Raw genomic sequence first — 24,021 nt, 5'->3', positions numbered from 1 at the left:
CAAGCTTGATTTACTAAAAATAATTTTAGTTAGTTAAAAGTACCTATATTAGAAGTAATTTTTGTTGTTAATTTTTGTCTATATTGCTGTACACTTGAAAATATAAGCCAAATCAGGTATTACACCTGATTTAACTTAGAATTTTAAAACTTAAGTGTCAAACTTAAAAAAAATCTTTAAGCTCTATAAACTGCAACGCGAGAGATAATAAATGATGTAAAATCATTCATTTAAGATTGCACTTTTACATAAATGAATACACACACGCACCCAAGCACATACATATGCACACTTATACACACACGCACACACTTACGCAACCTCTCACACTCATTCATGCTGTTGTGAATATTTAACTGATTGTTTGTATATTTTGTACTTGCACCTATTATTTAATTGTCGCAGTTTAGATTTGTAATCTGGATTTGGGCTTATTTTAGTAATAAGATAATCGCTTAACCAAAATAATTTGTAACGCTGTTGGATTACTAAAAATAAATAAATACAACACGACATGGTCGCCCTCGTCTAAGAAATCCACAAATCAGGTGAATTACCAAAGGCCACTCCTGAAGGTGCTCGAACTGTTAACTTGACCCCTATTATTAAAACAATTTGGACACTCCTGTTCTCAAGAGTTCACCTGGTACATAATTCACAAGGTGGTACTTTAATATGTTAAATCTTTTATTGAATTAATAACTATAATAATTAAAGCTACTACAAAAATTCTTTTACAACATGAAAACAATTATAAAAAAAAAAAAAAAAAAATTAAAATGTACGTTGCGTAATATATTGTGCTCAATGGGCCATCTCCTCAGCTATTAAGACTTCAGACTCTCTTCCTAGCGCATTGGAGCGTGCTGTGGTCATATGAATATGATGTCTCAGCTTAGATTCTTGGCGGAGACATAATGGAACTTTACAATTTCAGAATTTCCTCTGGTCTGGGTCTGGTGGAAGATTTTTGCTTGGTATAGTTACCACCCTACTGACAAGGTAGCTTGGCGGTTGACTGGTACGAATTTTTTTCAGAATAGATTTTTCCCGAGGAACCAAAATTATGGTACAAAATTGTTACCGGTATACTAAGGCGACTGTTCGAAGTCTTCGAACAGTGCGTGGTGCCAGTGATGACCTATGGCTCCGAAACATGGTCGTTAAATATGGGCTTCATAAGAAGGCCCAGAGTCACTCAGCGGGCGATGGAGAGAGCTATGCTCGGAGTATCTCTAAGCAATCAAATCAGAAATGTGGAGATTCGTAGAAGAACCAGAGTTACCGACATAGCTCAACAAGTCGCGAAGCTGAAGTGGCAATGGGCCGGGCACATAGTTCAGAGAAAGGATGGACGTTGGGGTCCCAAGGTGCTGGAATGGCAGCCCCGAACTGGTAAGCGCAGCGTTGGTCGGCCCCCAACGAGGTGGACAGGCGACATTAAGCGCGTCGCAGGTAGCCGCTGGATTCAAGCGGCTCAGAACCGTGGAACCTGGAACTCCCTACAAAAGACCTTTGTCCAGCAGTGGACGTCTATCGGTTGATGTTATGATGATGATGATGATACTAAGGCTGATTAAATAATAAAATAAACGAAATCGAAACATTAACTAAATTATTTCGATACTATGGTTAATAACCGAACCCGGTTTGAATTTTTTCCAGTCGACAAGCTCTTTTTAAAAGATTCCATTATTGGGCATCACCATCATCAACCCATTAATAGAGGGTTCTCCTTCCACAATGAAAAGGGTTTACGCCATCCACCGCGCTGGCCCAGTGCGGATTGGTGGACTTAGCAGTAAAAGAAGTTTTTTTTTATTACAACGAAATTTTAAAATTTAATGCTTTAGTAGTCATTTTACCATAAATTCGGATCACGAGGTACACGGTTCGCCTCCCGGGTCAAGCAAAGCATTACTAAGTACCTATGGTGTTTTTTGGTAAAGAATTTTCAGTAAGTACCTATGTACAAACCACGAGTTAGGTAATTGGCGAGTACTTCAGAGAGCACAATAAGCTATTGGTAAAGGTATTATCATGAACTTGTGACCAAAGCCCACCAACCCTCATTGGAGCAGCGTGGTGATTCTATGCTCTAAAACCGTCTCTGCTATGAGAGACGGACTTCCAAAACAAATACTATCTACGTATTCATAATCTTTCCAACGCAAGTGGCCTCGCCGAGTGATCATAATCCTTAAACATAAGGTAGCGACAAGATTAAGAGAACTAACGAATAATGAATAGAATATTGCAGTCAACATATCTGCCATAGAGCCGAAAGCACAAAATAGATAATTAAACTTCGCGCTGATACTAATTATTGGACTTTGATTTAATAATGGGTTTGCAAATAATTTGCAAGTCTGAAGTTAAATTTTAGTTTAATGTATTGACGTGGAAATAGTTTAAATAGATAATGCAAAGGAGACAATTTAATTAGACAAAGGTAAAAAGTCATCGCCCTCAGACTATTAACGTCTCACTGATAGGCACTGGCCCCATTTTTGATAAGAGAATTGGTTTTAGAGCATAAACCAACTAAGTCGCTCGAATCAGGTCGGTGGGCTTTAACATCACAAGTTGAAAAACGTAGCACTTAATTTAGTTGCTTCGTATCTCAGTGACAGAACACCAAGAGTATGCATATAAGACAACTCGCAGGGGTCATCTCCGTCAATGGGTGTCTCACAAGGTCAAATTTGGGTCCCTTTCTATTTTTGGTGTATATAAATGATATACCACACACATCAGTAAAACTTGACATTGTACTGTTTGTATGTTGATGTTGTTATCATCTTGAGACTATTAAAGCCCCACTGCTGATCATGGGCCCCTTTTGCATAGAAGGGAGGACTTTCGAGCATAAATCTACCATGCAGCCCCAAATTTGTTATTGGGCTTTTACGACTATTATCACAAGTTAATGTGCTTGCTCTCCAATTTACAGAGAACAACAAAAATTATCTATCTCCGGCTAAAAGTTAAAAGTGGAACTGATTAATACTTTCTTACAAAGGCAAAAGTGTTAACAAAGGTGAAAGTTTATTCCTGTAACACGAGTTTTTCTGTACTTCAAGACGCTCAGCGCTGGCCGACCTAATTTCATAGTTTACATCTGATACATTTTGACTACCTCCTTAGCGCAGTTCTGTTGAATCTCAATTTGGGAATATATAATTTCAGATTTTTTTCTGCTCTGATTTGGTGGCTGCAAGAGTCGTGGTAAGTTAGTTATCAATGTACCATAGCTAATTTAGCCCCTACTTACTCAAAGTTTCGGCCTGGTGCAAAGACGTGTCCCTTAATGCCGATTTTTAGTCTGAGGAAATAGTCTACCGTCACTAAACAAAGTTAATGACGCAGCCGCTAAACTAATGTAGTTGGCAAGATCACGAAAGAAGCAGGACTGGATCCGATACCCATACCCTTCAGTGAAAACAAAAAACGCCTACATATACTTATGTAATCCACAGACTCCGATCGATACAAAAGCTCGATCGAAAGATCTTCGGGCTTTAACTCACTATCAACTAAATCACTGCAACAAATCTGGTTATACTAAGGACACTTGTAGGTATGGCAATGCCCATTAAATAAACAGCTTTCTGATTTATTTATAACCACAAAGAGAGCCTCTTCGCAAAGCATGGAGGCGGATGAAACACCGACAAACGTAATGCTTTAATGTAATGGAGTAACAGAATCTCTCAGCATCTCTTCCTGAAGCATTCGGTGACCTGGGCGGACTGTCAGTTTCTCGAGTGAGCTCTGCTGGCTGGAGTGACCCCGTGGGCAGCCGAACCAGAGCACACGTAGTACGAACGGTTCCGGCCGATCAAGTACGAAGACAGAACCAGGAACGGAAGAAGAAAAAGATAATCACCTTGGGGAAGTGAGACCCAAAACCACTTATTATGTTAACTTATTAATTTATTTAGGCATAGTATCTTATTATTGTAAATTATATCCCATCATCATAATATAAACTTATTAGCGGCTGACTACATAAGGGGTTAAGGCCGTAGTCCACAACGCTTGCCCAGTGCGGATTGATGGACTTTGAGAACATTATGTAGAACTCTCAGGTATGCACGTTTCCTTACGATGTTTTTCCATCACAGTTGAAGCAAGTGATATTTTCATTGCTTAAATCGCACATGACTAAAAAAAAAGATATGTAGGTATGTATGTATGTATTATCTTTTAAATTATGTATCGTATTTTATGTTTTATATAGTAGCTTGAAGCAAATTAATAAATAAGTAAAAAAAAGCTAAACTTGGCAGAGCCATCCCGTAAATGGCTGCCATACTCCTTGAACGATCGAACTTAAACTTGGTACAAAGTAAGAATCCGTCGTGAAGTACCGCTTGACCTCATCGAGGATGCCTAGCTTATGCCAGCAATAAGAGAAAAGATTATTAAATTTCCGAGCGCGAGGTAGAATCGCAAAGATGGCGGCAACGGTAGCAGACTTGTCAATACTGCGCTAAGTAAATACAGCCTTTTGATCTTATTTCAAAGCGAACTTGAGTCAATGTGTACAAAGTCACAACAGTTCAAGACCGAGATCAAGTAAAGTGTAGGGCACACCTGGGACCTGTTTCTTTACAAAACTTGTTGGAAACGGCACTCTATATAGGTCTCGATGGGGTATTTACACTGTAACACAGATGACTACTTTTGAAAACCTACATTATGGTGAATTTTCTACTATAACCAAAAAATATTTTATTTTTTAAATTAATAATTTTGTTGATATAAAATGCAATTGATATTAAAAATATTATGTCCCGCGAAAACGTTCGCCGGGTGTCACAGCCGTACTCGTGACGCCATAGGAAAACTATAGCTTTAGTGAGTCCTTGTTCCTTTTGGTATTGATAACGAAATACTTAGCGACTGATAGTTTGAAATCTCTAAATATTTGATATACGCATAGATTTTCGAAGTTCAACGTGCGTATCGCTAGACTTTACAGCTTTATTTATCCTACTTATATTATAAATGCGAATGTATTACTACTAACATAAATTAAATGTTTGTTACTTTTTCATGCAAAAACAGCAGAACCAATTTGCTTGTTTGGTAATTTTGGAATGGAGATACAGTATACCCTGGATTAACACATAGGCTGCTTTTTATCAGATTTGTTTTTTTTTTAATTCATACCCCACCCTACACTTGATGGATTTATGGTCTTATCGCTTTTAGCGATCCGCGCTTGAAAACTTTTAATGGAAGAATTAAGTTAGGAAAAACGAGATACAACAAGATAGTCAATACTAATATATAAAGCTTAGGAGTTTGTTTGTTTATTTAAACGCGATGATCTGTGGAACTACTGGTCCGAATTTATCTTTCGGTGTTGGATAGCCACAGCATTTATCGAGGAAAGATATGGGTATATAGGCTATACAACGTGTAAATAAAAACCGAAATAATACGTCACAGGCTTTAGAAGAACATTATTTATTGTCTCTGAGACTTATCTGTGAAACCATTGCCTTGTCTAATAGTTTTTGTGTAAACCACTGCCATAGTTTTTACTGAACGAAATCAGATACAGCCTTAACATCACATGCGAAGTAAGATCAAGTGACCCTGTCACTCCATTAGGTAGGTACGCGTCGCATAGCGTAGGTACTATGCACGTGTCGGTCTTTTATCTTCAATAGGTTTGCTATGTTATGCACCCTTAACTTTATACTTATCCTCCCTTCAGCAGTATTTCATAATTCCGCTTTACGTTGTATATCATAACGCTAAGACCAATAGCAGCATAGCATCAATGAATAATTTTCCCAAATCGGGGTTTTTTCCTTTTTAGAGCTTCCGCTGCCTGCGCTGTGTAAACGATCATGACTTAATCGAAACAAAGTTTCGATTAAGTCATGTATGACAAAGGCCTTTTGAAAATTCTTAAAAAAAGTCCGCGACAGTATATGTCTACCTTTTAAGGTGTACTTATAAGCGGAAGTAGTCGCGTGGGACCGCTAGTAATTAAAAAAGTGTGTGTCAGCTCCGACGCACGACTGGAGTTTACTCCTTAAGTACGATTGTCGAAACATACACAAAAAGAGTTGATTTAGCTGAATAAAGATAAATACCATATGGAAGGGTAAATTAAAAATCCTGTGCAATTTATTCACACACGGCGGAAGTGTAACTTCTTAAAAGTAGCCTACGGGAGATTGAGGTGGATGTAGAGTATCAGAACTATTAGGATAATGTAATGTTTATTATTTAGTTTCCATGGTAACTAGAATAGGAAAGAAAAAATGTATAATGTTTTCCATCTCACTCTGTCCCATACATTTATGTGTTTGTTTCTTTACCTAGATAATTTACGGTTTCCTTGGTAACTTAAATAGGAAAAATAAGTTAATTAAACGAAAGCGACGTTGCATGTTTTCGCATCACAGTTGCCGGGCATGCAAAGTCGCGATTCAGCGGGTTGATGCGTTGAGTAGCGAGTAAAAATTTACTTATTTGTCATACGAAATTTCGTCATTTGTAAGCAGAAGTCACGGGCTTTTGTTAAATAAAATAAGAGTTTCCTGAGTGTCACTAAGCTCTCGCGCTTCAAGTCACTTTAACTCGTGTTATTTTTAATGTTTTGAATACACCTTGCGAGTTGTGACTTGTTGTGAGTGTTCGCACCTGAGGCTTTTTAGTCGTATGGAGCTCTAATTTAAACCCTATTATAATGGCGCAGAGTTATTATTTTTGTGCTGCAGGTGGGAAAAGCTTCCATTTATTTTATAGAACGCTCAATGCCTCAATGTTCACAATGTCGTGTGAACGAAGACTAAAAAATCAGAAGTGGGATGTTCACCGAAAATTAATGTTTATGTTTATGTTCTTACTAATAAAATGTATGGACTATCGTCCTCTCTGACACAGCTGGGAGTGTTGTGGTTTTGAGGTCCCAGGTTAGATCCCGGGCAAGGAAATTTTGTGAATCTATAATTTTGAATTACCAGCAGGCAAGATTGCAGTCAAGGGCAACTAGTAGTGTAATAAAAAAATCGATTGTTAAACACATTGCTAGTGATTGGTCGCAGCCAGTATCATTACATAAACGAATGCACGCCCACTGCTTGCGTCCAGCGGCCCCTGTGACCCGTTTGAGATCTTCCGAACATTTTCTCGGGGGTCTTACCAACGCTGCGTTTATCTGTCCAATCAAGATTCTTGGGACCCCAGCCCAGCTAGTAATGTACCCTGTCCATTTTAATTTAAGCTTTGTTATTGAGCTATATCAGCTACTCTTTCTTGTTCGTATGTGGCAAAATATTGTAAAAATAATAGGTAATCAAATATATTACGACACATCGCCATCTAGCTCAAAGTAAGCGTAGATGGTGTTACTAAGATAACTGATCGGTATATGATAACTGAATATTTTTGTGAATAGTAATGCATAAATACTTATAATATACACATAAACACCGAGACACTGAAAAGCATCATGTTCATCACACAAACAATTACCAGGCGTTGAAATCGAACCCATAACCTTGGGCTCAGAAAACACAGCTCGCTGCGCAAATCGGCCGTCAAAATATGTAATATAATAGTTATCATGCGATCGCGTACTTTTTTGTAGGCAAATTAATTATCTCTTCTCTACAACTTTTCTATAGAACTCAATCATATATATCTCATTGTTAAGGCAGCGTTCGTAAGAAACGATTTGGATAGATCGTCTTTTCTCCGACTTACTTAAATCCGACTCCGACGAGAAGTTCTTTTCAGTTTTCAGATTAATATATAGTCTATGACACTCCCCAATAAAGTAGCTTTCTATTGGTGAAATGAAAGCCAGTTCCGTAGATCCAGAACGTACAAGGAAACAAACTCACAGCCTCACATACTCACAAACGTTACCTCTTTATAATATTAGTAGAGATAGAAGTAGGAACAGGTAAAGTGCAGAAAAGAGATTTGTATTATGTGCTGGTTGGACCGCACTGTATCGCCGCTAATGCTACAAAGCCGTGGCCCAGCAGTACCCCCGATCAAACAACCCGGATCCTCTTTAATGTTCAGTAATATTATATTCTGTGTAATACCATCTAATAATATTATTCTCAAAGATATCAAAGAAAAACCTCCAACTTTCCCGTACTTCAATATCTCATCAACTCAGACTCGAATATCGAGTTTCATTATTAAGAGAAGACTCACGTCCGGTACAAATAGTTTACCCCTGGCTTGCTAGAATATAAAAAAAGGAAATACGGAAAGCACCATATAGAATAATTGTGCAATCTCGCACAATAGTAAGTTGCACCTTCTAAACCTATTCCAGGATTAGACAAAGGGTCATTACAATTTAACAAGCAAACGCTGGAAAAACTCGAGTTAAGCAAGTTGTAGAATAAGGTGTTTCTTTATCAAAGCGAAGAGTTTATCTTAATTTACTATAATCCAGAACCACCAAATAAATATGTACGTTGTTAGTTATATTTTTTATATGCCACATTTCGCGCTATTGTAGGTGATAATCCTAGACATAGAATATAATAGAATAGAAAAACTTTATTGCAACACAACACAATAGGAAAACAGTAATAGTACTTAGTGCTAGAGTGCAAAGGCGGCCTTATCACTAAAAGTGATCTTTTAAATGCAAGCTGAGCGTACGAAGCCGATAAAAAAGTGGAATATACTATAAATACATAGTACACAATCCCAGTCTGTGAATTATAATATCTGATATCGTAGCTTTAGTTTTAAGTTTACGAATGAAGTTATCGACAAAGTCAATCAAAAGTTGCATCTATGTCCATATTTAAATAAAGAAATATTTGAAACAAAGATGGCGTATAACGGAAAAACGTGACGCGTAACCGAAAAATGTGACGGTAATTTTTTTTCCAACGCCGATAAAGAAGCTTCACTTCAAAAAAAAAAATCACACCAAATAGAAACACACTACAACGTAGTTTTTGGCCATACGGTCTAGTACTTTGGCAACGAAGGACGCTATTAATAAGGGACAGCGTAGTTGTCGAGTATTAATCGAAGGAGTCATCGAGATATCGATTTCATTTAATAATGAAAATGGCCGCTGAATAGCTTTCTATGTAAATAATTGCCATAGCGACCATTGCTCCATTGTCGATAATTAAATATTAAGTGGACTTAGAAAATTAATTTTTCTTTTGCTTTGACATGAGATCATTCAGTAAAACTCAATAATCGGACACTTATCCTATAAGAACGTGAACAATTTTTGTTCAGTTGAGTTGACTTTGACTTTGACTTTGAACGGTTTAGGACGTTGTCAACCAAGCTGGCCCAGTGAAAACTGGGTGGTCGTGTAGTAACATTATGGAGAACTCTCAGGCATGCAGGTTTCTTCACGATGTTTTCCTTCTCCGTCGAAGCAAGTGATATTTTAATTGCTTAAAATGCACATAACTTAAAGTTAGAGGTGCGCTGGGATTCGAAGTCGGCCCCCCAAAACTTTAGTCGTCCAAACAACTAGGCTATCACCGCTTCGTTTACTTATATAATAAATGCGAAAAATTGTATGTTTGTTTATTTGTGACCCCTTCGTTCACGCCCTATCGGAGCTATCATTGTTTTTTTTTTTTGGATTTTTGAACCAACAAACATAACATAGAACAGAAGAAAGCAGACCAGAAAAGAAGAGAACAGAAAATCTAAAACCTTAGAATAGAATAGAATAGGACAGAATAGAACTAAACAGAATAAAAAAGAACAGAACAGAAGAAGACAGAAAAGATCAGACAAACGGTTCCCACGGGATTAGTAAAAGCGCGGACGATGAACGAGGGCAATCTCTAGTATAAAATAAAATATTAAAAGAATAATTTACTTACAAATGTTCGAAAACGGACATGTATAGTTGCGTTTGTCATATGTCATATAAGCTTTTTGCCTTTTGATCCTTTCTACTCGGCAAAAGGCATTTGTGTACCTTTGAACTTCCTCTTATATGTAATTTCACGAAATAACTTATTTCCAGATCAGAATATAATAACCATAAAACCAAGGAAGCTTAAAACAAAAAATGTTTTCATTGAATACCACGGAATAACTTTTTTTTGCGAATACATTTTTAAATATTATAAGGCGTTTTATGAAAGCTCATATTCGGGGTCGCCTTGACAAATTGATTTACACTGTATTATGAAAACTAAGCTTAATTTGCTATGCTCCGCGAAAAGCAGGAGAATCTGAACTTTACAATGAATATTTGTTAAGAGTTGTTGTCTTAACAATTGTTCTTTGTAAAGTCAAAATCTCCCGAGGATGCTCCGGTTTCGGAGCGAAACGTTCATAGAGAGTACATTGCCGAAGATCTGTTCAGTGTGGAGTATAAGGATTGTAGAAGTTATATATATGTATGACTGAACCAAAGTCTTCGAACAGTGCGTGTTGCCAGTGATGGCATTTGTTTCCGAAACATGGTCGCTAACTATGGGCCTCATAAGAAGGCTCAGTCACTCAGCGGGCGATGGAAAGATGCTTGGAGTATCTCAATAATAAATAACCAAGTTACCGACATGGCAAAACGAGTCGCGAAGCTGAAGAAGCCGTGGACGGGGCATATAGCTCGGAGCCGTTCTCTGAGCTATATGCCCCGTCCATCCCCGTCCCGAGCTATATGGACGTTGGGATCCCAAGGTGCTGGAATGGCCGCCCCGCACTGATAAGCGCAGCGTTGGTCGACCCCCAACGAGGTGGACAGACGATATCAAGGCGCTTGATGCAAGCGGCACAAAACCGTGGAATTTGGAACTCCCTACAAATGACCTATATCCACCGGTGGACGTCTATCGGTTGATATGATGATGAAGATGATGATGACTGATTCTTTACCTTCACTATTTAAGCCACTTTAAATTTATCTTTGAATCTCTTGGGCCCATATTATATTTTGCACGAACAGCCTTCTTCTGCAGTACGAAAATAGAATCAATATCAGCAGCATTAATACTGGTATAGCTTGGCGTCATATCCTATGATTCAAAAAATGATATCAAAAGCAGATCCAACTGAAAATTATAATAAAGAACTCCTTTATATTCCGTGGGTATGATAAATTAATTCCTCGCCCAATTAATGTCACTTTTCCCTTTTTATTAAATGGCGCGGCCGGGCGTTTGTCACAGTTAATTAAAAACACTAATATATTTCTCTTGGCACGACACTAATTGCCATGTCTCATCAAATTAAGAAATGGAGTTCATCTTTACAATGGCTACGTACGTATAACCTACACAACATCATTTCATCATCATCTCTGAATATTATAAGTATTTATGTATATTATTCATATATAAAAGAAAAAGTGTGCGGGTATGTTCCGTATAGGCTCCGAAACGGCTGGACCGATTTTAATGAAACTTTCAGGGAATCTCCCTCCTCGAATCTCCCTCCTCGAGGAACGGGCCTCCTCTTAGAATGGGTAGGTTTCAGTCAGCAGTGCACCACGCTGACTATTTGCTCATTGGTTGTGTTTACACGCCATTATAGAGAAGTTCCAGGCCAAGTAGACTGTCGGGGGATTAATGGGTAGAAATGCCACATAATCCTACTTATCTTTTAAGAAAATTTTCCCCCGTCAAAAAAAAAGGTTAAAGTACTTGATTTTTAACTGCTGAAAACGCACATAACTTCGAAAAGTTAGAGATGCGTGCCTGGAACTAAACTTGGAAACCCTAAAATCTTACATTTTACTTGGCACACAAAGTCGGTTTTATATAATGACAGTCTATAGCCAATACATATCTGAAAATTTGATGTATGTACAATGTTTGAAAATTTAAGAGAAAATGTGACTGCATTAATTTGAACGTTACAAGCAAAAATAAACTTGCAGTGTAATATACTACACTACACAAAATAAACAATTCATTTAAAGGAAATTGTATACAATTTTACAATAAATTTCCAGTTGATATATTGGGGATGTCTCTAAAACAGTTCAAAGTTTGTATTAAGCGGAAGCTTATAGAAAAGTCTTATTCTAGTATAAAGGATTAAGTTAACGATGAAATAACTTAGTAGTGAACTATTGCTCTTACCAGGTTGCTTCTTAAATATTTTCAAATGACAATGTGAGATGGTGATAACAAAAATACCACCCGGCTAGGTATCTTGTGGGCTTCTTCTTAGACCATGGCGCGTTTGGAACCCACTTAGCTTTAGTTTTAAATTAACTTATGTAGTTACCGCCATCACTACTCACTACTATGTACACAGTTGGCATGTAACGTACTCATCAAAAGTGCCATCTATGTGCCTATTTGAATAAAGAAATATTTGACTTTGACTTTGCCTTTGACAATAACGCAGACATTTTAGAGGTGCGTGCTTGGATTCGAACTCAGCCCCGCGAAAGTGAAGCCGACGTCCGAAACGCAGGGCTATTACCGCTTCAAAGCTATAAGAAGCTTAGTAAATATTTTTATATTAACTCATTAGTAGGACCTATAGATTAATCACCAGTTCTTTATAAATCCTGCGATATTAAAAGGCTGTAACACTTAACAAACTTCAGTCATTTGTCATTTTTCTGAAATGACTTTGATCGATGTTCACTATTACTTCGTTTTTGATTCACAAAGAAAGTAAATACTCAGGAAAAGTAACTAAAGCACTTAACTCTGTGGTCTTTGTTCATACGACTGCCTTGTGGGTCTAGTGGTGAGCATGCTTGAATGCATATCACGAAATCCTGGGTTACATCCTGGGACTGATGAATCCTATTGGGTTTTCCTATCACGAAATTTTTATTACGCTCGGGAGTTTGGCACCTTAAGCTATGGGTAGGGTGTCGAAACGGTTTAGGCGTATTCATTTAATAAAACTGCCTTACCCCTGTCCGCACGGTATTTTTCTTTACTCATCAACAGGTGAGGCTGCTGTCAAGGGCGGACCTGTCATCACAACATCATCACTTCAACCGATTGAAGACCACTGCTTGACATCTTTTGCAAAGAGTTCCAAAATTAACGATCCGGGGCTGCTTGTTTCCAGCGGCTTCCAGCGACTCTTTTGATGTCATCTGTTCACCTTGTTGGCGGCCGACCAACGCTGCATTTACCCTTGCGAGGTTGCCATTCTAGCACCTTGGAACCCCGATGTAATCGTCATAAATATGTGTCATCTACATTTTGACTGCGAAAAGTACAGAAGTTATTTGTGAGATTGAGTATACGCTTTTATAATATGATTCTCAAGGTAATTTTGACCTACCAATGCATAAGTTTAAAGAATATGTTAAAATACATTTATTACAGCTAGGTTACTACACAATTGATGAATTTCTTAATGACAAGGTTGGTTGGAATCATTCGACTCCGCTTTCATCTCTCACAAGATAGAAAAATGAATATAAAAATATAAAATGTTAATTATTGATGATGAAAAAGAGCAACTGCTGAGTTTCTTGCCGGCTTCTTCTCGGTACAATCTGCCTTCCGAACCGGTGGTAGTGTCACTACACATTTGAAATAAGTGAATTTTGTATCGTTAATTTATTTAATAAATGTGAAATGTGTTAGTTACTTTGCCCTTCCTTCACACCTGAAGTAAGCAACCAACCGACCTTGATTTTTCTCATAGGGATAGTTAAAAGGACGGAGAGTACCAAAGGCTACTTTTTATCCCGGAAAAACAAACTGTAGTTAAAGCGGATGAACACACGGGCAACGGCTAGTAAAGAAATAGTAGTAATAGAGCTTTTTGTGACAGAGCTCGTCCGAGGACATGCTACCACCATGCTTATTTCTGCCGCTAAGCAGCATTATCGCAATGCTGTGTTCTTGTCTGAAAGCGTGGTTGCCGGTGTAATTACAGGAATTTGTGGCCTAAACCTGTGTTAAAACCTACGCCTCATTGATGTACCCGGGGCTGCACGTTGCAGGAGGTGTTCCTTGCATGACCTGGGAAGTGTTGCTCTGTTTTAAGGCCATGGTTTCCACTAACCATCAGGTGAGCTTTCTGCTTGGTCAACCCATTACCGGTCCACTACAGAGCACGGTTCTCTTCCCACAATGAGAAGGGGTTAAGGCCGTAGTCCACCACGCTGGCTCAGTGCGGATTGGTGGACCCCACGCACCTTTGAGAACAGTATGTAGAACTCTCAGGCATGCAGGTTTCCTCACGATGCGGAAACAAGTGATATTTTAATTACTTAAAACGCACCTAACTCAGAAAAGTTGGCGGTGCGTGCTGGGATTCGAACTCGATCCCACAAAAGTGAAGTCAAGCTTCTGCCCACTGGGCTATCACCGGGTAAATTTATAATTATTATAAAAAAATAAAAATTCGACTTACTTAGTACTTTAGACCTATTCCATAGAAACAGTGCATTTCTTCAAAGAGCTAGAAACTTGCTTTATAGACAAACGGTAGTGGATTAAAATGTAATTGCCATAAACTTTGAAGGTTTTAGTCAGTATTTGTGCAAAGCTGATAGCATTTAAGCGGCTGAGCTGTCGTTGTTTTGTTTAATGCCGTCAACAAGATACTGTAGACTGAAACAAGCTGGATTATTTTAAACAAAGTACGAATTGTACCTTAAATTTTACATAGTAAAATAAAGGTTTGTGAATTTTTAACTGCAAAATATGCTTATTTTAAGCGGATTAAACATAACTGACTTTGACAATCTCTCAACCTAATTACTGTTTTTTTTGTTCTGGTGGGAGGCATGGTCTGATAGGAGGCAAGACGAGTCGCCAAGAGCGATATCGCGTAGAAACGGATTAGGGGTATAGGTTTAATATAATTACCATACCCCCTAACAGGTTAGCCAACACTTGCCACAGGCGTAGTCTAATTTCTAGTGTAATAAAAAAAACTAACAACACCAATAAACCCACCAACCCGCAGCAAGCTGGCGTGGTGGACTACGGCCTCATCATATTAATCTCTTCTCATTGTTGGAGGAGCGCCGTGCTTTGTAGTGGTCCAGAAATGGGTCGTTTTGATGACGATGATGATTAATATAATAAAAAGAAAAGATTTTGTATACTTCAAAAATGGAGGAGGTTCTCAATTTGGTTATGTATGTACAAGATGGGCCAATAGCCTTCAAAGGTTTAAAAAAAATATATAAATATTTCAGGAATTTTATGAACAGATTAATGTACCGTAATATTAGATAGAAGCAGGCGTTACTTTGCGGAATTCCATGATAGGTATATAATGAAAATTAAGCTGGTAACGAGGGAACTACCCGATTTGCACTCCATAAAGGACTAAGTGCAACGGATTAGTGTAGGATTGTGAAAACAGATGGCACCACTAGTCCTCTACCTCGCGCTATCATTTGTCCCTCGCCAAAAGTATATATTATAAGTACCGGGCGTAACACAATATTTGATGTCTTCGGTTTGGAGCTTAGGTCGAAGTCACCGGTGCAGCCAACTCCTCCGGCACTTCTGAGACTTACTACAGCGAGCATCAAAGCACTCCCAGGTGTTTGAGCTCCTTGGTGCCTTGATGTTGGTTTTGTCTCACAACTATTTGTCTACAACGGCGTCTCATTTACCGCAGCAACTCCCCGCTCCCCGCAACGACCGTAAAATCTTACAAGCTTAAATTTCATAATGTAAAGAAATTCATAACACAGGCCGCTATAAGAAATTCCACAGAAAATCATAGTTAACTGACAATGTACAGTACATTAATGATAATTAACATTGCTAATGCATTGTTTCAGGCGATATGAACAACAAATATTGATCAAATCATGTTATTTCACCATGAAATCCTATCCCAGTTTATACAATACAAAATCTGATAGTACGTCAGCATATAAACTGATTAAATCTGTTTATTTGGTCAGCATAAATGGATCGCTGCAGTTTCAGTTTAACATTGGATAGATATCCACTTTGTTTTAAAGCAAACACTATATTATTTGAATCGATGAATTATGGGTGGGAAATGTTAATTTACTATCTTAAATATCGAACACCAGAGGCTCCACCACTTAAATAAAAGCGCTTTTCCACGGCGCAAGCATGAAGCCTGAACCCTGTGATGATGAAGATTTTTTAACCTATTATTATTTAACAAGAAAGATATCCAATCTTTAGGTACCGGAATTATCGGAATTATCGAAATCTTAATCGGAAACCGTAAATAGTAGGGTATGCGGGTACGAACCCCCTTTTGGGGTAATTTATTAATTAACTAAACATTTTAAATGTCAATGTTAGTTTGTTTTTTACGCTTTCACGCAAAAACTACTTAATTGATCCTCATAAAACTTTGTAAATATATTTTTGGAAATGTTAGAAGTAAGAATAGGTACTTTTTATTCCAACATTAAGCTCGGTTCTTTTGGGAGAGGGGATGAAAGTGTTCGACGATTTTACATCATAACTCCGACAAATTATAACCAATTTAAATAATTATTTTTGTACTATAGAGGTTGTAATATGTGTTTAATTTTGCCCAAACTTTGTGACGATCTGATGAATGTGGTTGGAGATAGAGGACAGAACTCCTCAGCGGACAGCAGCAAACCCCTCATTTAAGGCTTAGCAATACTGAATCCTTTTAATTTTTTTTAGAACTACAACTAAGTAAATTGAATGCCACATCAAAAAACAAAATCAAACGCAGACGAAGTCGCGGGCAATAACTAGTTTATTATATTTTAAATTGTATTTTTTTTAATTGTTTTCATTTCTTATTTTTTAGATCTCTTAAAATACTTTACTACTTTTTTAACGTGTGTAGTGAGATGGGTTTTACCTGAATTAAACAAATATTATTATTGTTTTTATTTACCCGATGTGCCGTGTAATGACGCCAGATTAGAATACAGTTTATACCACGCCTCCTATTCCCACGTGTGTCTTACGAGGAGACTTGAGAGAGGATAGCCAAGAGCGGGCATCAGCTCCCTCTATGCTACCACTACGACCTGCTGCGATTCTATTCCGTCTGCCAAGCAAAGGTAATTTTGAGCAAACTCTCCATACAACGGCTAATAATGTATACCCAACCCTTTACTTAACTTCGTCAGTTTTTTTTATTCCACTATAGGTCAGCCCTTGACTGCAATCTCACCGGGTGGTAAGTGATTATGCAGTCTAAGATGTTAGCAGGTTAATCTGGTAGGGCGGTAACTAGCCACAGAAAAAGCCTCCTACCAGACCAGACCAGAGAAAATTCAGAAATTATAAATTACAAAATTTTTTGTCCTGCCGGGAATCGAACCCCCCGGACCTCCTACTTAAATTCACAGCACTCACCGTTGCGCCAGGGAAGTGGTCAAAAGTTTTGAGTGATAATGGTCAATTTCCAGGTCGCGCAAATAAAATTGTGAGGTAATAATGCACAATACACAAATATGCAGAAAAAGTCTATCGGTATTAACGTAGAATATATTTTGATTGTTTTTAATTTTTTTTTATCAAGTAATGTATATAAATATTTCCTACAAGCGTAGGTAGGTAAAAACACTTAAACAAAAAACTTTAATTTAATTTATACGTACGAACGTAGACGTAGTCCATCCCCTTGCTTCGGAGAACAAGTCAGTTGAACGGTCGGTACTGGTTATGGCATGGTCTGCTACCTACCTGCGCCAAACATCAGAATTAATTAAAGATTTATTAAATTAAAGTATACAAGATCGTATTAAGGTCAGTGTGTATTAAATAGATTCTAACATTTTAATTTAGGAACTCAAGTCTTTGAAGCTGCTTGCATGCAGAGTAAAGGTAGTGACGATATTAAAAGCTTTCAGCTTAATAATATATATGCCAAGAGTGGTATTAAACTAGTTTTGTTTTAGCTTTAGGGTTCCTACCCTTTGTAGGAGTAAAGCTTTTAGTGACAGATCTCGCCGAGGACGTTAAGTAGGTAGTAGATAATAGTAACTTTATATTTTTAAATTTATTTAATTTATTAATAATAAATTATAATATCTAGAAGGAGTCGCTGTGGTCGGATACGGCCAGGAGTATATATATATAAGCGTACCTGATGTGCTCTCAAGTGACTGACATACCACTCTTTGTGTATGTTTAAAAATATACAACGCCTGTAGCACAGTGAATTCATTTCATAATTTAATAAAAATTGCTATTGGATTTATCCAGGCTTTAATTATTATCTCGATACGGTATTCGATTTCAACTATCGGAAAACCAGTAATAAACGGCTTGGGTTTGAGGTTTTACCGAGCTTAAAGTTTTGGAGGTAATTTGAGATTAACGAGTTCGTTGCCCTTATCGGGAGGTAAATATACCTTATGAGTTTCTGTTATGTTAACCTCACTAGCGAATCATAACGACAGGTGCCAGAGACCATGAAGCCGAAATCATCATTACTTAAAGCAAGGCCTACTCACACCTTTCAACCTGCGTCCATAGCAGCGTTCAAGTTGGTGTGTCTTGTGATTGTGCGTCCAGTCACAAGATGCGTCCGAGTACGCAGGAGGATTGACGGCATTTAAAATTTAAACCTACTTATTACCTTTAAAAGTAGAGTGATAAGCTTTTTATATTTTTTGACGACCTGCCTTACGCAGAGCGCTGTGCTTTAATAGGGAGGTGCCACAAGCGATTTATCTGTTCTGGTCTGATTTCGGATTTGGCTGAGGCTACTTACCAAAAAAAGTGGCCGCTTGATAAAGGGTTCCGGTACGATGTTGCGCGGAAACCGACCATCTTAGACTTTTCATAATTGACGGCCCATTGGCGCAGTTTGCAGCGACCCTGCTTTCTGAGTCAAAGGCCGTGGGTTCGATTCCCACGACTGGAAAGTGTTTGTGTGATGAACATGAAAGTTTTTCAGTGTCTGGGTGTTTATCTGTATATTATAAGTATTTTATGTATATTATTTATAAAAATATTCATCAGTTATCTTAGTACCCATAACACAAGCTACGCTTACTTTGGGCCTAGATTGCGATGTGTGTATTGTCGTAGTATATTTATTTATTTATTTATCAAAAAAAAGCCTGAGCCTATTAGGTATAAGAAAGCACCGCTAAATGCATAAGAATGTATGTCCTGCAGGCCTGGGTTTAGTGACTCCTACGTAACACCTAGCAAATAAAATGTTTCCGGAAATCCTTACAGAACATTAAGGACTCTTGTAGGAGTTTAGGACCAGCAGATGTCGTTCCAGGGTTGAGATGACGACAACGACAATGAATTCAATCCAATCTCAGGCGGGTCATTGCAGAAAAAGTTCCAGAACGCGCTTGAATTCTATGATTAAAGGTTATATGATTAGAACCCCTTCTATCCGCACCAGTGTTTGTAATCGCGATCGCACGGAGCGGATGGAATCAGTCAGTAAATTGGCTTGTCACAGTCACGGCGCGGCGTTGGCAAATTAATAGACCGGCGGCGGATTACAACAGACATCCAGACAGAACAACTAGCGTTTTTGTACGATACCTAATACTTAATAGATTAGGTTGTGTTACATATGAATGCGACGATAGCCTATAGATAGATAAATAGCGATGGATAATAGTAGACTTAAACGACAAAAAAGCTTGGGTGTGAATTGCTCTAAATTCATAGCTAAATATTAATTTACTCTGAGATGGTGATAACAAAAAAAATACCCGGCTAAGTTTATTGTGGGCTCCTCTAAGAGCAGGGCGCGTTTGGAACCCTCGTAGTTTCAAATTCAAATTCAAATTCAAATTCATTTATTTCAAGTAGGCCTACTTTATAAGCACTTTTGAAACGTCAAGTATGTATGTTTGTGTGACTCTACCACCGGTTCGGAAAGCAGATTCTACCGAGAAGAGCCGGCAAGAAACTCAGTAGTTGCTCTTTTCCAACATCAACATTTACAAACATTTTGCTATCTTGCGGGAGATGAGAGCGAGGCTGGCTGCTTCCATTCTACCTTGTCATTGAGGAATTCATCAAATGTATAGTAACCTCGCTGTACTAGATGCGTTTTTACACATTTTTTAAATGTATGCATTGGTAGGTCAAGAATTTCCTTAGGAATCATGTTGTAAAAGCGTATACTCAACCCCACAAAGGAGTTCTGCACCTTTCGCAGACGATATGCAGATATCACTAATTTATGACCGTTTCTGGTAAGTCGATTGTTAATTTCAGCTTTTGATTTATAAAGAGTAATATTTTTGAGTAATAGTTTTAGATTCAAGTCGGCGAAGTTATCACCATCCCCTTATGTAAGCATATATGTATGGACGCATCATAAGTGCCCGTGATAGGCCTACATGAATAAAGATTTTTTGATTTGAATTAGATAGGTTTTAGGTGTGAGGCCCCACCAGCTGTTGGCGTGACGATCTATCGTTGGCGTTGAAGCGTGCTTGCCTCTCATAAATATTTATTATAACATTAAAAAGTATAATAATGTCTTTGAATCAATTCGAAGACTTCGCACGCCTTTGAGTACGTTACGAACTTGTACTCGTCTTGTCACGGACCTCGTTCTCCCGTTCGGAGGAAGATTTCCCTATTGTCACTGCCGATCGTATCACCATAGCTCCCGTACAAACTCATGCATGCAAGGCATTTAGGTTTCCTCACGACGTTTTACTGCGCCATTAAAGTAAGCTATATTTTAATTACTTATATTAAAAACCCACATAACTCTAAAAGTTCTATGTTCGTGCCGAGAGAACTCGGTCGAAGCTTTTACCACCCTCCTAGCTTTATTTTTACAATAATGGTAGATACATATAAAACCTACCTATATGTATGAACGCTCAATACGTGCCTGTGATAGGCCTATATGAACAAACAATTTCTAAAATTGTATTTAGACCAGGGTATTTACTTTTTATAAAATATTCCTAATTACATAATACTTATTTAGATATACTTTTAAAGTAGAGCATTACCTTAATATTTTGTATTTTCATTCCAACTGTTGCGCACGTTTCCGAGATACATATGGATATAAACTGCAGTCATTTGCATAAAACATGAATGCAATACGTTCAACACTTTATTTTAAAGAATCCTTTGTATTTTGTATGCTATTTTTTACTTAATATCCCTCAGTGTTGAGACACTACACGATTTTGAGCAATAAGCTCTTTAATCTATGGAACCCTTAACTCTTCTTATCAAAAAAAACCTTTGCCCAGTAGTAGAAAAATAAAATTATTAATTTTGCAGGTACTACGATTTAAAAATGGCGCTGTCCTACTTACGAGTATATTATAAATGTGTGAGTGTGGATGTTTGTTACTCAATCACGCAAAAAACGGCTAAACTAATTTGGATGAAATTTGGCATGCATGTAGCCTTTGACATGGCAAAGAATATAGGCTACCTTTTATCCCAATTACTTAAGAAGTTCCCGAGAGAAAATTGAAAACTGTTTACGAGCTAAGCCGCGGGCGGACAGCTTTGAAATTTAGTGTGCATGTTATGCTATGGAAAAGGATATGTACCTACTTTCTATACCGATCTCTCAAATATCGCAAACATTAAATCGACACATTTCTATTTAAAATGTGTTTAAAAATTGGACTTTAAAATGTCTGGTGGGAGGCTTCGGCCGTGGCTGGTTACCACCTTGCCGACAACGATGTGCCGCTAAGCGAGTAAGCGTTCCGGTAGGATATCGCATAGAAACTGATTACGGGTAGGTATGGTTAAATACAACTGCCATACTCCATAACAGGTTAACCCGCTGTGTGCACGTGTACTCATAATTAAAAATAACTTATGTTGCATAAGAAAAATCAACGTCGTAGCCTTATTTTTATTTACTCACTCAACAAGCCTATTACATTCTCATAACTTTGTAATAGAAGATAAGAATTATTAAGTCACATTCATCCCTTTTCACTACAAACTTATGTTTAACTTTTTACTCTTATTTTCTATACAAATATTATACTAAACAAACATGATACTGCAATTTAGAAATGAAACTAGCCCTTATGCGTAGGGAAATAGAAGTTAGTACTGCTATCGTGTGGGTTTGCGGGTACTTAGATAAATTAGGACGGCTATACGTCACTGTCAGGCCCTTCTCCCACTTTACTGCCTCAGGTGTAATCACACTAGTACGTGGGTACACTTTATACCTCAGTGGTGTATTATTTTAATCAAATAATAATGAAAAAAAAAAACTTTAATTTTTTATTAAATATCTCAAAGGTGTGTGGACCAATCCGCACTGGGCCAGCGTGGTGGACTACGGTCTTAACCATCTCATTTTGGGAGGAGACCCGTGCCCCTTGGTGGGCTGGTAATGGGTTGATATTAGTATGATGATGTACCGTCATTATTTTAACATCTTTAAATTCACCGGCTGAAATAGGAATGCTGGTAGTACTTTCCCGGACGCTCTCTGTCACAAAAAGCACTCATACTACTACTTGGGGGTTCCAGAAGTTATGTCTCTTTTTTTTTTAATTCACTACAAGTAGGCTCTTGACAGCAATCTCACCTGGTGGTAAGTGATGATGCAGTCTTAGATGGTAGCGGGCTAGTCTGATAGGGAGTATGGTAGTCACACCCCTAAACGTAGTTTTTTTATATATGCTGCCATCACTTATAAGCTTCCAGTTAATTTGTTTGATAAGATTAAAAACACTAATAACATTAAATATGTAAGGGCAACAACAAGAATTTTGTTTTAAAATAACTTTATCAGCGAGAACGTTGCGTGGGGAAGGGATCTGGTATGTCATCTATGTTCAAGTTGTAATCATAAACTTGCTATCTAACTGTTGTGTACTGACCACTGGTAGGGCTGTGATTGCAACTTAAATATTAAAAAAAAAAAATTGTGTTTTAAATGAATATCATTAATCTATACCAGCTGTATTAGAACCTATTAGTTTGGCGCGGAGCGATGGCAAGAGACCTGATGGTATGACGCTCATACCTTGGAGGCTTGGAAGGTCACTTCTGTGGGATGCAACTTGTGTTGATACCCTAGCTGCATCACACATCCAGGCCATCTCGTCAATGGTGGGTGCGGCTGCTACCAGTGCCGAGCAGGCCAAGAGGCGTAAATATGAAAACCTGGATAGCAGCTTCATTTTTGTGCCTTTTAGAGTAGAAACTTTGGGACCGTGGGGTCCGGAGGCAAGAGTTCTTTTCAAAGAATTATCGAAAAGGGTTATCCAGTCTACCGGTGATCCTAGAGCGGGCAGTTACCTTGGCCAACGAATTAGTTTGGCCATCCAGAGGGGCAATGCTGCCAGCATCTTAGGAATTGTGTCTCGCTGCGGTGGTTTAGAGGACGTTTTAGATTTTATTTAGTTTTAAATAGTTTATTTTAGGTTATGTCTATACCTTGTCACATAAACTCTGTGTGGTTTGAGATGAGGTGAGTGTCCTAGTTGTCGTTAATTATTTTGCTCTTAAGTTGAACAATAAAAAAAAAAGTCGCACCGGAACACTAAATCGCTTAGCGGCAAGTCTTTTTCGGTAGGGTAGTAACTAGCCACGGAAAAAGCCTCCTACGAGACCAGACCAGAGAAAATTCAGAGATTATAAATTCCCCAATTTCTCCTACCGGAAATTGAATACCTTGAATTCTACGTATCAGTTGAACATGTAGAAGTTTGAGGGGTAATTGAATATCGGATTACCACAACACATTATAGGTTCAGCATATAAGATAATGCGAGTTATCTCCAATGTATTTAATTAGCTAAGAAATATATAATTAACCCCCTTCCTTGTATTAGTGATTTTAATTAGCAAGCGGCACTTTGCGCGCGCTTGTTTTAATATTCTTGTTACTTTAACAAAGCCTTCTTTGTAGAGTAACTCCCTAGACGTAGGGTTGCCAGTTGCCTCGTTATTCTAAAGGGTGACATGACCAGATTCAATTTCAGTATGTCACGTCGCAGTTTGCATGTTTATTTATCTTCAATTATTTATCTCCCATAAATGAAATTCAAATTCAAATTCAAATTTCTTTATTCACAGGCACTTATGAAGCTTTAATACAAATATGTTGACATAATTGCAAGGAGATGGTGATAACTTCGTTCGACAACTTAAACCTAAAGTTACGACAGTT

General features: G+C 37.9%; 1 protein-coding gene across 2 annotated transcripts in view; it reads right to left on the bottom strand.

Moving 5' to 3' along the window:
• The window catches only part of LOC120634230 (octopamine receptor Oamb), an 87,690-nt gene extending 70,134 nt beyond the window's left edge, over nt 1–17,556 (bottom strand). For both annotated transcript variants that reach the window (XM_039904704.1, XM_039904705.1), the window contains exon 1: nt 17,513–17,556. The gene's annotated coding sequence lies outside the window, so the exon portion shown is untranslated. The remainder of the gene's footprint in view (nt 1–17,512) is intronic.
• Between the last annotated feature and the right edge of the window lie 6,465 nt (nt 17,557–24,021).

Source organism: Pararge aegeria, chromosome 23 (genome assembly GCF_905163445.1).
Source record: "Pararge aegeria chromosome 23, ilParAegt1.1, whole genome shotgun sequence".
NCBI lineage: Eukaryota > Metazoa > Arthropoda > Insecta > Lepidoptera > Nymphalidae > Pararge > Pararge aegeria.
The sequence above is the reverse complement of the archived record's forward strand: the minus strand, read 5'-3'. Positions and strand labels throughout refer to the sequence as shown.